At 46.7% G+C, this 17,488-nt stretch overlaps 1 protein-coding gene across 16 annotated transcripts in view; it reads right to left on the bottom strand.

Annotated features, from left to right (window-relative positions):
• RALGPS1 (Ral GEF with PH domain and SH3 binding motif 1) overlaps positions 1 to 17,393 on the bottom strand; it is a 343,816-nt gene extending 326,423 nt beyond the window's left edge. For 9 of the 16 annotated variants that reach the window (XR_005589888.1, XR_005589890.1, XR_005589889.1 and 6 more), the window contains exons 1-3: positions 14,836 to 15,182; positions 13,727 to 13,874; positions 11,494 to 11,622 (exon numbers count right to left, since the gene is read on the bottom strand). The gene's annotated coding sequence lies outside the window, so the exon portion shown is untranslated. Of the gene's footprint in view, positions 1 to 11,493; positions 11,623 to 13,726; positions 13,875 to 14,835; positions 15,183 to 17,283 lie in introns of those variants that run through there. The other 7 variants (XM_039506419.1, XM_039506420.1, XM_039506418.1 and 4 more) reach the window with 7 other exon arrangements.
• Positions 17,394 to 17,488: the final 95 nt, after the last annotated feature.

Raw genomic sequence — 17,488 nt, 5'->3', positions numbered from 1 at the left:
AGGTTAGTTCAATCAGGGAAGAAGAGGCCCTCTTCTAGCAGAGAAGGTGTGAACACCAAGGGAGGAGAAACTGCTTTTGTAGTTGGCTAGCCATTCACAGTCTTTGTTTAATCCTGAGCTGATGGTGTCAAATTTGCAGATGAACTGAAGCTTAGCAGTTTCTCTTTGAAGTCTGGTCATGAAGTTTTTTTTGCTGCAGGATGGCTACCTTTAAATCTGCTATTGTGTGTCCAGGGAGATTGAAGTGTTCTCCTACAGGTTTTTGTATATTGCCATTCCTAATATCTGATTTGTGTCCATTTATCCTTTTCCGTAGGGACTGTCCAGTTTGGCCGATGTACATAGCAGAGGGGCATTGCTAGCATATGTTGGCGTATATTACATTGGTGGACGTGCAGGTGAATGTGCCAGTGATGGTGTGGCTGATCTGGTTAGGTCCTGTGATGGTGTTGCTGGTGTAGATATGTGGGCAGAGTTGGCATCGAGGTTTGTTGCATGGATTGGTTCTTGAGTTAGAGTTACTATGGTGCGGTGTGTAGTTACTGGTGAGAATATGCTTCAGGTTGGCGGGTTGTCTGTGGGCGATGACTGGCCTGCCACCCAAGGCCTGTGAAAGTGTGAGATCATTGTCCAGGATGGGTTGTAGATCCCTAATGATGCGTTGGAGAGGTTTTAGCTGGGGACTGTATGTGATGACCGGTGGAGTTCTATTGGTTTCTGGAGTCGTTCCCATTTTTGTCCAAGTGCCTCCGACCGACCTCACTGAGGCCGGCCAGGAGCAACCATGGGACGATGACGATGGCTAGCAGTCATATTGCACTGTCTGCCATCCGCAAGGCAAGGCAAGGGGGTGCTGCTGTGTGGCACTGCAGTGCTACATCTGTCAGCAGCACCCAGGAGACATATGGTGACAGTGAGCTGAGCGGGCTCCATGCTTGCCGTGGTACGTTGTCTGCACGGGTAACCCAGGAAAAAAAGGCGAGAAACAATTTTTTGCCATTGCTTTCACGGAGGGAGCGAGGGAGAGAGGGGAGCCTGATGACATGTACCCAGAACCACCTGCGACAATGTTTTTGCCCCATCAGGCATTGGGAGCTCAACCCAGAATTCCAATGGGCAGTGGAGACTGCAGGAACTGTGGGATAGCTACCCACAGTGCAACGCTCCGGAAGTCTATGCTAGCCTTAGTACTATGGACACACCGCTTAGTGGGGACACACAATCAACTGTATCAAACTGATTTCTAAAATATCAACTTCTAGTAAATCAACCTAATTTCCTAGTTAACCCTAACCATCCAACCATATTATTGTAATGTGCTGGAGGTTTTTTGCCTTCCTCCCAAGCATGGGGCAGGGGTCGCTTGCTAAAGGAGTGGGTGGATCGGCTTATGTGGCCTGCATCTAGCAGGAGGTCAGACTAGATGATCATAATGGTCCCTTCTGATCTTGAATTCTATGATTCTATGATTCTATAAAACAATCTATCTGATGGACATTTTCTGGAGAACGATGCCACCAGATTCTTTCTAGAATTTCAGATATTCGGCTCCTATGGTGTAGGGGCCCTGAACACATGCACCTGCCATGTGAATTAGTAATCATTTGTATTACTAGAGGTCCAAACCCAGATAGGGTCCACTGTGGTTAACCACTGTGTAAATGCTTTTAACAATTTCAGTACAAAGAACAACACTTAAAAAATGTCAACTGTGAGCAGGAACTTTCCCTAGAGACTGGATAGGCGCATTCAGGGAAGGAACAGAGACTTATCAGTTTTAGCAAAATTTAAGCTTTAATTTTATAAAAAACAAAACTTGAAATGTAAGTACGTGGGCCTTCTGGCTGAGAAAACGTCCCAAAGGTGGAGTATAACCAACACAGTGTCATCTTTTTGAGTCTGCAGACAGACCCTCTACAACAGAGGCAGGCAAACCACAGCCCACAGGCCACATCCGGCCCACGGGACCCTCCTGCCTGGCCCCAGAGCTCCTGGCCCAGGAGGCTAGCTCCCAGCCCCTCCCCTGCTGTTCCCCCTCCCCCGCAGCCTCAGCTTGCTCCGCTGTCGGCACAATGCTCTGGGCAGCGAGCTCCTGGGGCAGCGCAGCTGCAGAGCCCGGCCTGACCTGGTGTTCTGTGCTGCACGGTAGTGACGGCGTAGCTGGCTACAGCTGGACAGCGTGGCTGTAGCACCACCAACCACCAGTGCTCCAGGCAGCGTGGGGGTTGGATAGAGGCCAGAGGAGCTCGGGGGGGGTGGTCAGGGAGTAAGAGTGTGCGTGTGGATAAGGGTCGGGGTGGTCAGAGGGCGGGGAACAGGAGGGTTGAATGGGGGCAGGGGTCCTGGGGGGCAGTCAGAAATGAGAGGAGGGGTTGGATGGGGCAGCGGGGGGCAGTCAGGGACAGGGGTTCCAGAGGCAGTCTGGGGACAGGGAGAAGGGGGTGGTTGGATGGTGTAGGGGTCCCCGGGGGCAGTCAGGAATGGGGGGGGGTTGGATGGGCCGGTGGGGGGCAGGGGTTCCTGGGGCAGTCAGGGGACAGGGAGCAGGGAGCAGGGGGATGGATGGGGTAGAAGTCCCCAGGGCGGGTGGATTGGGGGGGGCGGGCCATGACCCCCTCCCCTAAACCAGCCCTCCATACAATTTCCGAAACCCAATGAGGCCCTCAGGCCAAAACGTTTGCCCACCCCTGCTCTACAACATAGGAATGAGATGCTTAAAGCCCTAACTATAGCCCCAGCACACAATGCAAGTAAGCAGAAGCTATACAGCAGTAAACTCCCCTGAAGCAGGGAGAGAAATGAAAAGAGCAGTAATGCAAGCCCGAGTCTGCCAACCCAGGTTCAGAGGCTTGCAGCCAGTAGCTGCTACTGGTTCTGTAGACGTACTCTTAGGCCTGAGCTAAAGAGGCACCTTTTGAGGTTTGCAAAACATAGGCCCCCCAGACTGAGAAACCTAGCAATGTAAATGAGAATCAAAGATTTTTGTAATAAAACGCATCTAGCTCTTTGTCTTGCAAAGAATTTTGAAAAAGTAGGTTTAAAAGGAACAGGCAGATAAACTTCAGTTAAGTTTGAGTTGTTTCCCAAACAATAAACTCAGTGATACTCCCCAAAATACTTAGGCCAGTCCTGTGTGTACTGCTGTGATCATGGCAGATAGATATATTTTATGTATGGGAAGGGGGAGCAGAAATTGCTTTGCGGGCCTACCCAAAAATGCTAAGGTTGGCGCTGGTAGGCCATTCCTTTTCATTTCAGTGGAGTATTGACTGAAGACTGTCATTGCTTTATCTCTGAAAGTGGCTATTTGTCTCAAACTTTGGGGGGTTTCAACCATTTCCCACTTGTCTTCACCTCTCTCCCAAATCTTTCACAAAATTTCATACACCAGCCTCCATTTCTTTGATTTCTTCCATTGAAGACTATCCGTTTTTTACAAGCATTAATAAATCAAGCTTCACCTCTCCCAATGTATAGATGGGAGAGGATGCCAAGGCAGACAAAGGTTAAATTACTTGCCCAAGGCCACGTAGCATATTGGCAACAGAGCCAGGAGCAAATTCTGAACCCTACAGTTTAGCCAAGAGTCAAGACTTCCTTGTTTGCGCTATTAAAAAAACAAAACAAAAACAACTACTATAGACAGACGCTGTATTATGGTGGCTGGGCTGGTCTGGCCTGCCTGCATAGTAATATACACAGTATATATATCCACGAACATTCTGCCAAAGTTTAATCACAGTGTGTGTCTAAGTTCCCTCTAAGCTGCGTGGCAGCACAGCAGGTCATCAAGGGCCGCATCCAGGCAGGGAGAGGCGCCTCTCCCCACATAGCCGCGGCCCTGGCCCCCGAGCTGCCTACAGCCAGGCGGGGAGAGTCGCCTCTCCCCTGGCTGCTGTGGCAAGAGAGGGCTGGGGGGAGTCCTCTCTCCCTGCCACAGCCCTGGGGCAGGCTGAACCTCAATCTTCTGCCCCAGCCCTGAGCCCCCTCCCAACCCCCAAATCCCTCGGTCTCACCTCCATATTGGTGCACATAACAAAATTCATTCCGCATATGGAAGTAAAAAATTAGAGGGAACATTGGTACTTGCCCTCCAGCATCATTTGTGAAGAAGAGGCCACATGTTATAGGCATACAGCCATAAAGAACATAGACCACTTGGCTTTCCATTTACATTTGGCTTAAGTACAATTCCAAAAGGAAAGCAAAAAAACAACACTGATGCTAGTTAAATGTTTGCATACATAGAGAAAAAGAAAAACACCTTTACTGCAAACACATAACTTCAGAACAAGCACTTTAACAAGACATTATAGTGCAGATCATAAGTTATGACAGCAGAAAGCATGCAGACACATTTATAACAGGCCTGGAGAAAGGCTGTTTCTGAAAAATAAATGTAATTAAATGCAGCAATGAAAAAAATCTACTGAATGGATGGCAAAAGAAAAAGTTTGCCAGTACTCAAATACTAGTCTAAAGAAAAATATTTGCCACTTAATAGTCTTTACAGTGATGAAGGGCAGTACATTAGAACAAATGTAATACAGTAGTATGCCACAACATTTTGTGTTGAGCCCATTTTACTGTTGTATAAATAAAGTAAATTGTGAGACTGGCAAGACTTCAGAGATATTGCAGAAGTAGTGGAATAATTACTCAGTAACCAATGGACATTGACAAAGTCAATACTGCTAAAAATATTAAACAGTCCTCCAAAATGAGCCAAGATATGAGCAGGATGGCTGCTTACAAAATCCTGGACCCAGTACAGAAGAACTTATTGTACATGTATGAGAAGAAGAAGAAGAAAAGGAAAAGCCTATGATTTGATTAGTGTACCTCCAGAAAATCTCCCCATATACACCTCTACCCTGAGTGGAGTGCAGGACCTGGTCCAAGAGGTAACAACAACAGGACCGCTTGGAAATAGTGACCATAATATAACAACATTTAACATCCCTGTGGTGGGAAGAACATCTCAACAGCCCAACACTGTGGCTAATTTCAAAAAGGGGAACTATGCAAAAACGAGGGGGTTAGTTAAACATAGTTCATTTGCGACACATTTTATTTAGTAAGACTTTTCAAAAAGTGTAACTTACTACATCTCCTTGCTTTTATTTTACTTTCTTTCCTTTCCTGGCTTCATTTCACTTGTTCCTTCTTTGCTATAATAGCTTGTGGTGGATCTCTTCCTAAATTTTTTCCAGGACGTTTTTCTCTTTTCCTCCTTATAGGATCATAACTGGAAGGGACCTCGAGAAGTCATCTAGTCCAGATGCCTGCACTCATGGCAGGACTAAGTATTATCTAAACCATCTCTGCCAGGTATTTGTCTAACCTGCTCTTAAAAATCTTCAATGATGGAGATTCCATAACCTCCCTAGGCAATTTATTCCAGTGCTTAACCACCCTGACAGGAAGTTTTTCCTAATGTCCAAGCTAAACCACCCTTGCTAAAATTTAAGCCCACTCTTCTTGTCCTAACCTCAGAGGTTAAGGAGAACCATTTTTCTTCCTCCTACTTGTAACAACCTTTTATGTACTTGAAAACTGTTATGTCCCCTATCAGTCTTCTCTTCTCCAGATTCAACAAACCCAATTTTTTCAATATTCCCTATTAGGTCATGTTTTCTAGACTTTTAATCATTTTTGTTGCTCTTCTCTGGACTTTCTCCAGTTTGTCCATATCTTTCCTGAAATGCGATGCCCAGAACTGGACACAATACTCCTGTTAAGACCTAATCAGCACGGAGTAGAGAGAAAGAATAACTTCTCACGTCTTGCTTACAACACTCCTGCTAATACATCCCAAAACGATATTTGCTTTTTTTTTTTTGCAATAGTGTTACACTGTTCACTCATATTTAGCTTATGATCCACTATAATCCCCAGACCCTTTATATCTTTGCACTTTTATATCTTTGTCTACACATTGAGTTCTCTACCTTCTCACCTGTATTTTCTCTTCCCTTCTCACATTTCCCTTCCAAAATGTCACAGTATCATTCTTTTTACTAATTTATCCTATCAATTTCTCCTGCACATTCACTCAACCACCCTCTCATACATACACTCTAGAATTTTGCCAGACAATAGCCAGAGAACTAAAACTACTAGCCAAAGGCCGATGCAAAATAATTTATTAAATAAAAAGGTCACTGAAAATTGCCACAACTGACTAGAGTGCATAACTGACGGAGCCCTTTAAGTTACAAAATGGCAATAATTTGGACCCTCACTAATAGGCTTAATTTTTGGCTACTAGATATTGGGCAGGTTTTTCAAGACATGAGTATAATATTATCCTGAATGTTAACACAAGTGTGAAAGACCACAATGATAAAATAACAAAATAAAATATTCAATGCAACACTCAACATTAATGAAATTTCACAAGTTTTAGAGTATGTTATTTTTTTTTTTTAATGGAAACTATAACAGTCACTGCCTTAAGCCCTGATCCTGCAAACTTTGACACACATGCTTAACTTTGATACTGTGACTAACCCCACTGAAACAGGGGACTTCTCACAGTATTAGAGTTGTGCATGCGCATAAGTGTTTGGAAGATCAGGGCCTACATGAAAAGCAGCTTGAAAAGCTATAAAGTCAAACTGTGCTTACTGACTACAGCACCACCACCACTAGTAAAAAATTTTAGTGGCCAAGTTTTGTTCTCATGATTGCATGCTTTTTTTATATTTAAATAATTGTTCAACATATCACATATTTGAGGCTCAAAATGTTTTGTTTAAAAAAGTTTTATTAAACCCCTCATTAAAATTAATGTTTTCATATTTCTTTCCTATTTTCAATTAAAAATAGATTTAAACATTTTCTGCACTGTTTGCAAAACAAATATTATAAAACTGTGCTAGCAGAAGAGAACCAGAAAATGAAAAAACAACTTTCATCTTTAGCTAGTGGCCAAACTGAGTTGAAATACAAAAAACCAACAGCACAAAAAATAAATTCTTATTACTCCTGGGGGAATTCTGGGTTACTGCATGTGCACATGATTAATGAGCTGTGCATATTTTTAAATTTTTGCACAGAAAAAATCTTTTGCCGAAATGTTGCTGCAGTTTCACTTTTTTCCCCACCAAAAGGGTGCTGTGGTGATAGAACACATCAGCAGCTCCCAGCCAGCTAGGGAAGAGAAAGAGCCTACCTTCCTCGCAGCACCTATCAGGACAGGGCAGGAGATAGGGGCTGTGGGGAGACAGACGGCATAGGGTGCTGCGGGCAGGGGGTCAGGCAGGGGCTCATACAGGCTAGTGGGGGGAGTATAGATTGGGGCAGGGGCTGAATGGGAGTGGAGGCACAGTACTGCACGGGGAAGGGAGGTGCAGGGCCACATGGTGATGGGGTGAGTAAGTCAGTGGGGGTGGAGGGACCCATATGGACAGGGGGTGCAAGGACACATGTGGCTTCAGGAACACATGAGGACAGGGCAGTTGTGCCTGACTGAATGGGAGAGGCTAGGGGTCAGCCAGGGTCTGCATGGGGGAAGCTCCCTAACAATTCCTTCCCTCCCCCCAAAAAACTTGTTCCATACTTCTCCAACCCACACTCAACAACCCTCCAAGTTCACCCCAGCGCACCAAAGCCACAGTACTTGCCTAGTAGTACCCATGGGGTAGTGCTCACACTCTGTGGCCATTAGCCCTTCACCTAACTATTTAAGAGTAGCACCACCACAACTCCCCTCAGTTCCTTTGTACCGAATGTCAAAAGCAGAGACTCTAAGGCAGAGGAGATGGAGAGTGGATTGTGGAATACGCATCTGCACCTTTATCTTGAAGAGCAACTGTTACAGAACAGGTAAGTAACAATTTTTTCTTCTTCGAGTGGTTGCAGACATAAATTCCACTAACGTAACACATGCAGTACTTGTAGGAGGTAGGGCTTGGTCTCTATTTAAACAATGACTGCAGGACTGCCTTCCCAAAGTTTGGATCTGACTGAGATGCCACTGTAACAGCATATTTGGTAAAAGCATGCATGGAAGAACAAGTAGCAGCCCTGAAAACGTCCAATAATGAAACATCTCTGTGTAATCAATACTGGACTCAATGGGCATCCCATGGATGATACCACAGTCTATGAACTGACGCTGCCTCAGTACTGAAAAGCAGCTCTTCTCACGTTCCTGAAGGATCACAATGTTGGTGTGCACTCCTCCTGGAAGAAAAGAATAAATGTCCCCAAGTTCTGGAATGGTGGTGGTCAGTGTTCCCTCTAATTCTTCCCACCCATGTGCAGAATGAATTTTGTTATGTGCACCAATACAGAGGTGATGTGTGACACATGACCTTCATATTGGTGCACATAACAAAATTAATGTGGTGGGGTGGGGCTGAGAGGTTCAGGGTGGGAGAAGGGGCTCAGGGCTGGAGCAGAGGGTTAGGGTGCCAGGGGTATGAGGGCTCCGGCTGGGGGTGTGGGCTCTGGGGGGGATGAGGGGCTCAGGGCTGCAGCCTGCCAGAAATCCCAGCCAGAGCCCTCACACCCCTGCACCTCAACCCTCTGCCCCAGCCCCAAGAATCATACAAAAAGTGAAAAAGAGCTCAAGTTACGAATAATGAATACTAAAAATCAAACAGAAAACCCACAAAAAACCAAACACGTATGGACAAAATTAGAAAGAACAAGGAACAAAATGAGATTAAATCAGCTAGGGACAAGGGTAAGAAGAAAACACTTTACAGTTACATTAGAAGCCAGAGGAAGACCAAGGACAGTGTAGGCCATTACACAATGAGGAGGGAAGGACAACAGAACACACAGCATTGGCCACAGTATTAAATGCCTTTTTTGTTTCAATTTTCACCAAAAAGATTAGCAGTGATTGGATGACTAACACAGTGAACATCAGTATTATATGGGGTAGGATCTGAGGCTAAATTAGGGAAAGAACAAGTAAAGAATTACTTAGGGTATGTCTATACTGCAATTAAAAACCTGTGGCTAGCCTGTGACAGCTGAGTTGGGTTCATGGGGCTTGAGCTAAGGGGCAGTTTAACTGTGGTGTAGACATTTGGGCTCAGGCTGAAGCTGGGCTCTACGATCCTATGAGGTGGGAGGGTCCCATAACTCAGGCTGCAGCTAAATGCCTACACAGCAATTAAACAGCTCCGCAGCCTAAGCCTGAGTCAGCTGGGACGAGCTAGCCATGGGTGCCTAATTGCAGCGTAGACATACCCTTACACAAGTTAGATATCTTCAAGTCAGCAGGGCCTGATGTAATACATCCTAGAATATCTAAGGAACCACCTGAGGAGATCTGAGCTATTAGCGATTATCTCTGAAAACCCGTGAAGGATGGGAGAGATCCCAGAGGACTGGAAAACAGCAAATACAGTACCTATTTATAAAAAGGGGTAATAAGGGCAAGCCAGGAAATTATAGACCAGTCATCTTAACTTCCGTACCCAGAAAGATAATTCAATCAATCAATTAGTAAGAACCTAGAAAATAATAAGGTGATAAGTAACAGTCAACATGAATTTGTCAAGAACAAATCATTTCAAACTAACCCAATATCCTTCTTTGACACGGTAATGAGTCTTTAGCTGGGGGAAAGCAGTAGATGTGATATATCTTGACTTTAGTAAGGCTTTTGATACTGTCTCACGTGACCTTATAAGCAAACTAGGAAAATATAGCCTAGGTGAACCTATTATAAGGTGGGTGAACAACCAGTCGGGAAACCATATTCAGGGAATAGTCATCACTGGTTCACAGTCAAGCTGGAAGGGTATGTCAAGTGGGGTCTGGCAGGGATCTGTCCTTGGTCCAATTTTATTCAATATCTTCATAAATTATTTGGATAATAGCATAGAGAGTACAAATATAAAGTTTAAACATGATGCCAAGCTGGTCAGGTTGTAAGCGCTTTTGACTACAAGATTAGAATTCAAAATGATCTTGACAAACTGGAGAAATGGCCTAAATTAAATACAATGAAATTCAATCAGAACAAATGCTAAGTACTCCACTTAGGAAGGAATAAGCAATTGCACAAATAGGCAAAATGGGAAATGACTGCCAAGAAGGAGTACTGCAGAAAAGGATCTGGGGCTTATAGCAGATCACAAACTAAATATGAGTCAACAATGTAATATTGCTGGGGGGGAAAAAACGAACATCATTCTGGGATGTACTAGCAGGAATGTTGCAAGCAAGGCACAAGAAGTAATTCTTCCAATCTACTCAGCATTGATAAAGCCACAACTAGAGTACTACTTGTGGCACCTTAGAGACTAACAAATTTATTTGAGCAAAAGCTTCAGTGGATTTATGCTCAAATTAATTTGTTAGTCTCTAAGGTGCCACAAGTACTTCTCGTTCTTTTTGCTGATACAGACTAACACAGCTACCACTCTGAAACTAGAGTACTGTGTCCAGTTCGGGCATAACATTTCAGGAAAGATGTGGACAAACTGGAAAAAGTCCAGAAGAGAGTAACAAAAATGAGTAAAGATCTAGGAAACATGACCTAAAAGAAAAGATGGAAAAAATTGGATTTGTTTAATCTGGAAAAGAGAAGACTCAGGGTGGTCATTATAACAATCTTCAAATATGTAAAAAGTTGTTATAAAGAAAATGATAAATTGTTATCCTTATCCATTGAGGACATGACAAGAAGTAATGGGCTTAAATTGCAGCAAAGGAGATTTAGGTTAGACATAAGGAAAACTTTTCTAACTGTAACGGTATTAAGCCCTGGAACAAATTACCTAGGGAGGCTGTGAAATATCTGATGTTGGGGGTTTTTAAGAATAGATTAGACAAACACCTGTCAGGGATGGTCTACATCAGACTCAATCCTGCCTCAGCCCATGGGGCTGGACGAGATGACCTAAGAAGGTCCCTTCCAGTTCTACATTGCTATGATTCTAAAAGGATAGCAAAGTACTGGAATAGGTTACCAAGGGAGGTTATGGAATCCCCATTACTGGAGGGGATTTTAAGAACAGGTTAGACAAACACCTGTCAGGGATGGTCTAGGTATACTTGATCCTGATTTAGCATGAAGGGATGGAGTAGATGACCCTGAGGTCCCTTTCAGCCCTACATTTTAGCCATTCCAGCTAGGATTCTGTAATTACCACTTCCATCAGGTTCAGCTAAATCCTGAACATCACCTGAAATGTGAAGCTGAGGTCCCTACTACTAGCCCTGTGCTACTATGTCATTTTTCATTCACTATCTTATTTCTCCTATTTCCTATCTTCCTTTTTTTGCCTTCTGTCAAATAAGAGTCTGGCTTAGCCAGCTAAAACAACTCTACTTCTTGCAACATTGCCATGAGCCTGTGACTGGAAAGGCAGGTAAAAGTAATGCCTGAAACAGCCTGGCACTGGTAAAAGTTTGCAAGGTCTCATTGTGGCTGATAAGATCATATGCTGTGCCTTCTGATTTCCCAGCAACTACACCTCTACCCCGATATAACGCTGTCCTCGGAAGCCAAAAAAATCTTACCGCGTTATAGGTGAAACCGTGTTATATCAAACTTTCTTTGAGCCACCAGAGCACACAGCCACGCCCCTCCGGAGCGCTGCTTTACTGTGTTATATCCGAATTTGTGTTATATCGGGGTAGAGGTGTAGTCTGAAATTGAGAGAGACAAAGAGAAAGAAACAACATTTTCTGTCTTTGCTATTTTTTTCCTTTCCCACTTTTTTTCTTTAAGACAAAACAAGACAAACGCACACAAGTATCACACCTCAATCACAACATTAGCAACAAAAGCCACTATCTAAAGGCTTTCAAACAGGGAATTTTCCCCCTATGAAAGGATTACACAACTAAAGAAAAAGGGAATATGGGGAAATTGTTGAAGTTGTTTTATGGTGTTTATTTCAATGGGAGTCATCAGCAATAACACAAAATCTTGGACAACATTTCACTGTTTAATATTAATGTTCACAAAACCAGGGTTTTTATTAACACTTTACGCCTTGTTGGGCCACAGGCTCACCACCTCTACAGAACAAATCCTCACAAAATCTTGCTCTTCCCTGAAAAATATGTCAACCTGGCCAAAGAGAATGCTAGACTAAAATAAAACACTTCATTCTGTTCAATTACACTAATATTAATTGGGGAAAATGCTGGAGAACTCAGAAAAATATAATACACATTATATTCAAGTGGTAAGGTTTAAAAATTTGGTGGAATTGTTTTAGTACTGAAGAATTGTATGTATGAACTGCACTGTGATTAATTTGATTTAAAGCAACTTAAATTTGGTAAATATAAGACCAATAACAATGTTTCCACTTCTTAAAAAAAAAATTCAATAAGTGTTTTTAAGCAAATCAACATTTCCCCATACAGAGTTTGAAGTCAAACATTTTAGCACTAAGAACTTGAAAGTGAAACTGACTATAAACAAAAGTGAAACTAAATTAAATAGATTTATATTATTCAAGGTAGGGAAATACAAGTAAACTAAAAACATAAAATAGTGACAAGTAAACTGGATCTTTAGAATTCTTCACTGTTCATAATCTACAGCAAATAAATTTATCACAGATAAACAAAATGTGTTTGTGTACAAAATATAATTCAGGTGACAGTATCCTATTAAATTGTTCTTCAAACTGATACCATCATGAGAGGCACAAACCTTGGAAACAAAGAAACACTGTATACAGATCATTCCTTCTCTCATATTTTTGTTACTCCTTTTCCACACACCAAAAATAACTGCCAGTCCCAGAATCAATATTCAGTATGAAAACAAGCCTAGTTTTGATTAATAGGCATCTGCTAGACAAGATACAAATAAACAGTGTTATCTTCAATTGTAATCTCTTTGGGGCATGGAATAGGTTTTTCTATAGGTTAGTAAACAGCTGCATTAATAAAAATAATTTTAATAAGGCAACAGTCTGCATTTGTTCCATTTCATTGGTTTCAGTTCTATCTATGACAACAACTGCATGCAAAACGCATGTTTAGGTTCTTCAATTACATAATTCAACTGTAATCCTTTTCATTATATGCCACAACCTTAGTCATTCATATTCTCTGAAGCCAAAAAAAGACACACATTTATAAAATGCATTCAGAATAGATCTGTCAAACAAGGTCCTAAACTGTATTTGTAGAGTGTCATCCCTAACAATGTGTGATTAGTTTCCCAAATTATCTCACAAAGCATCCTCTGCTACAGCTGTCTGTGCCTTCCACCTACCCTCCTCATGTCCTGCTCAGCAGAGATGCAGTTTACAAAGGTAGCCCTCATTGTATGTGTCTTCCTGAAAAAGCACAACATCCTTTGAATCCTACAACACAAAGAGCACCTCCACTTCCAAGACTTCATCACACCCTTCTCCTGAAATTATCAAAATGCTGGGAATTCCATCCCTAGTTTCTGAAACAGCAGTGCAGAGAATGAACAGTACTAGTTAATTGTCCATATCTCGCAGGCATTTATCACTGCATTGTACAGAAGCTAACTATCAATATTGCCAATCTCTCTGTCCAAAACAAAACAAATTTTAATTCATACACTATCTACCTTTCTTACTAACACATAGAAGAGGCAATGAAATGTAAAGGCTTCTTTTCTATTTAGCCAAAACCTTAAAATACTACAAGGCTCTTCACAGACTTCATAAAGGGGAGGAAAAATGGACAGATTTTGAGATTATTTATATTACAACCATAGAAAATCAAACTACTGTAAAGGCTTTTGATCCCTCACCCTATGAAGGGCCTTCTCACTGAATGAGCTGGTTAATGCCTCTTAGACTGGGCACCAAATCTAGAGTAGGAGACATCAATACTATAGATTGTTCACATTATTGCTGCATACAGGGTGCTTGAGGTGATGGTGGGAGGGTGCATGAATCCTATAAACAAAGAAAGTGCGATAATATGAATACCACATGCTTGCACTGTAACAAATGGGAACAAAAATTACCTGATGGAAAGAGAAATATATACACCTTGGACAAGTTTTCATCTCTCTATTTTGCACAAAATGCTAAAGTATTTGCAAAGGAGGAAAGTGTCAATATTAGCAACAGTGCCCCTTCTCACACACACACTCACAAGGATATAGTGATGATGAGCAAATTGATTTACCCTAGTCATGCTCTAGGGCAGGGGTTCTCAACCTTTTTCTTTCTGAGGCCCCTCCAACATGCTACAAGAACTCCATAACCTCCCTGTGCTACAATATCCGGTTTTCTGCATATAAAAGCCAGGACCAGCATTAAGGGGTAGCAAGCAGGGCAACTGCCTGGGGCCTCATGCCACAGGAGCCCCCACGAAGCTACATTGCTCAGGCTTCGGCTTCAGTCCCAGGTGGCGGGGCTCATGGCCTGGGCTTCAACCCCATGTAGCAGGGCTTTGACTTTCTGCCCTGGGCTCCAGCGAGTCTAATGCTGGAGATGCCAGGTCCTGGGGATGCCAGGTGCCCACTGGCAGAAATAGGCAGGTGTCCTGGGTCCCTCCAATCCTGGAGGAAGAGAGAGACAGCAAGGGTGAGGGCCCCTGGGCATCTCAGTGTTAGGGCAGAGAAGAGGATTCCTGGGGTCTCATCTGAACTGTGTGTGAAAGAGTGAGACACACAGGCAGGGATCAGGTAGGTGGGGGGATTACAAAGTCTCAACTGTCCCAGCTAGATGTGACAGGGATGGGGGTAGGGAGGATCTTGTAGATGGGGGTGGTGGGAGGAGGGAGGAATGTTCTGGGTCTCACTTGACCTTGAGATGAGGGAGGGTGAGTAACAGGAATGGGGGTATCTTAGGAACTGGCCTCACCTGTTGCTTGCACATAAGAGATTGTGGATACAGTTCTGGGGCTCACCTGTCCTGGAGTGAGGGGCTGTCCCAAAGTGCCACCTGTCCTGGTGGGTGTTTCGGAGATATCTAGTGTATTTGTGACAGCTATGTGGAGAAGATATCTCAGGGTCTCAATTGTCCCAAGGATGTGTTGGAAGAGCTGTCAGGAACATGGATGAGGGGGGCAGTCCTGGGTGTCACTTGTTTCAGGAGAGCAGTGGTAAGTGACAGGGATGGAGGTGGTCCCACGGTTTCACCAGTTCTGAGGGTGTGCAGCTGTAGCAGAGAAGAGGTGCCTCAGGAATATCCCCAGGTAGGGGAGTTTTTGTGACAGAGATGAGCAAGGGAGAGCATTCCAGGGTCTCACCTATCCTGGGAAGAATGAGTGATAGAGATGGGAGGCAGTTCTGATCTCACTAGCCCCTGAGAGGGAGTTTGCAACATAGATGAGGCAGCAAAGAATCCTGTGGCACTTTATAGACTAACAGAAGTTTTGCAGCATGAGCTTTCGTGGGTGAATACCCACTTCTTCGGAGTCTCGGTGTGGGGGAGGCAGGGTCTCAGGGTGTGGGGCTACCCTCTGATGACAACATAGATGAGGTTTCCCAAGGACTCAACTGCTGGAAGGGCTGGGGGGCAAGTGACAGGAATAGGAGGGTGTCAGGAATGGGATACGGGGTGTGTCCCAAGGGTGTGGGGTCTCAGGAATGGTAAAGGTGGGGGGCATCCCAGGAATTTCTGGCGAGGGGTCTAGGGGGCAGGAGGGGTACCAAGGTAGGTAACAAGGGAGATGGGAGGTTCCAGCAGATGGGTAACAAGTCCCAGGAGTGTGTGCCAAGAGATCTCCGAGATAGGAGGGTCCCAGAGGTGGGTGGCAAGGGATCTCAGGAATGGAGGGCATCCCAAGGATGGGGAGGCAATGGTCTGGGTGGAGCGGGGGAGAGTGGGTGGAGAGTGGTCTCAGGGATAGGAGGCAGCAGGGGGCATCCTAGGGATGTGTGGAGAAGGGTCTCACTGATGTGGAGCAGGGAGCATGGGGAGAAAGAGGCGCAGGGGTTTCACAAGGGTGGGGTCAGGGAGGTTTTGAGGGTGGAGGAGCAGAAGGGGTCTTGGGGTATGTGAGGGAAGGGTTTCAAGGAGGGAGCAGGAGGGTCTCAGGGTGTGGGGGAGGGGACTCGAGGAGGGGGCAGGCAGGGTCTCGGGATGTGGGGGCAGGCAGGGCTCGGTGTGGGGTTGGGGTGTGGGGACAGGCGGGGGCTCAGGGAGTGGAAGAGTCTCAGGATGTGGAGGAGGTGGGCTCAGGGTGTGGGAGAGTCTTGGGGTGTGGGGGCAGGCAGGGGCTCGGGGTGTACAAGGATCTCAGGGTGTGGGGAGGCAGGATCGGGGTGTGTGGGCGGGGGCTCAAGGAGGGGACAGGCAGCGGCTCAGGGTGTAGAGGGGTCTTGGGGTGTAGGGGCAGGCAGGGTCGGGATGTGGGAGGTGGTGGCTCGGGGTGGGGGTCGGAGTGGGGAAGGAGGGTCTCAGGGTGTGGGGAAGAGGGGTGTGGGGAGGAGGCGGCTCGGGGTGTGGAGGGGTCTCAGGGTGTGGGGGCAGGCGGGGGCTCGGGGTGTGTGGGGGTCTCGAGGAGGAGGCTCGGGTGGGGGTCTCAGGGTGGGGAGGTCTTGGATGTGGGGAGAGGTCTCGAGGAGGGGGTAGACAGGGTGGGGGTGTGGAGGGTCCTGAGGAGGGGACAGGAGGGGTCTCAGGGTGCAGGGGAGGCAGGGTAGGGGTGTGAGAGGGGTCTCGGTGTGGGGGAGGCAGGGTCTCAGGGTGTGGGGGTCTCTGGGTGTGAGGGGTCTCCGGGTGTGGGGAGCGGGGTCGGGGTGTGGGGCGGGCGGGGTCTCCGGGTGTGGGGGGGGTCTCCGGGGGTGGGGCAGTCTCAGGGTATGGGGGAGGTGGGGTGCGGGGGGATCCTCAGGGTATGGGGGGGCGGGGGCGGGGTGCGGGGGGGTCTCAGGGTATGGGGGAGGCGGGGTCGGGGTGCGGGGGTCTCAGGGTGTGGGGAGGCGGGGTCAGGGGTCTCAGGGGTGGGGCGGGCGGGGTCAGGGGGTTTCAGGGGTCAGGGGTTTCAGGGGTGGGGCGGGGGCGGGGTACTGGGAGGACTCAGGGGGTGGGGCAGGCGGGGTCGGGGTGGGGGGGAGGTCTCAGGGGGTGGGGCGGGCGGGGTCGGGGGGGTCTCAGGGGTGGGGAGGCGGGGTCTCAGGGTGGGGGTCTCAGGGGTGGGGCAGGCGGGGTCAGGGGGTCTCAGGGGTGGGGCGGGCGGGGTCGGGGTTTCAGGGGTGGGGCAGGGGTTTCAGGGGTGGGGGTCTCAGGGCTGGGGCGGGCGGCGCTCGAGGTTCCACTGTCGCTGTTCGGGTTTGCCCGGCCCGCGAGCGGCGCCAGGCGGTGCCTGAGGAGAGGGGGGTCCCGGGGACGGGGAGCTCGAAGGCCTCACCTGGCCGGGGGAGGCGGGAGCGGCGAAGTCTCAGGGATGGGGCGGTTCTGGGTCTCACCTGCCGCGGCGGGCGGGTCTCCCGCGGGCCGGGGCCGGGGCCGGCCGGCCGCTGCCGTGCCCGCAGCAGGAGCAGGAGGAGGGGCGGGGTCCCCTCGCGGCCCCCAGGCCGCCGCCGTCGCCGCGCGCCCCAAGCCCCCCACCCACT

This window comes from Mauremys reevesii, linkage group 19 (genome assembly GCF_016161935.1).
Source record: "Mauremys reevesii isolate NIE-2019 linkage group 19, ASM1616193v1, whole genome shotgun sequence".
In the NCBI taxonomy this organism is placed as follows: Eukaryota; Metazoa; Chordata; order Testudines; family Geoemydidae; genus Mauremys; species Mauremys reevesii.
The sequence above is the reverse complement of the archived record's forward strand: the minus strand, read 5'-3'. Positions and strand labels throughout refer to the sequence as shown.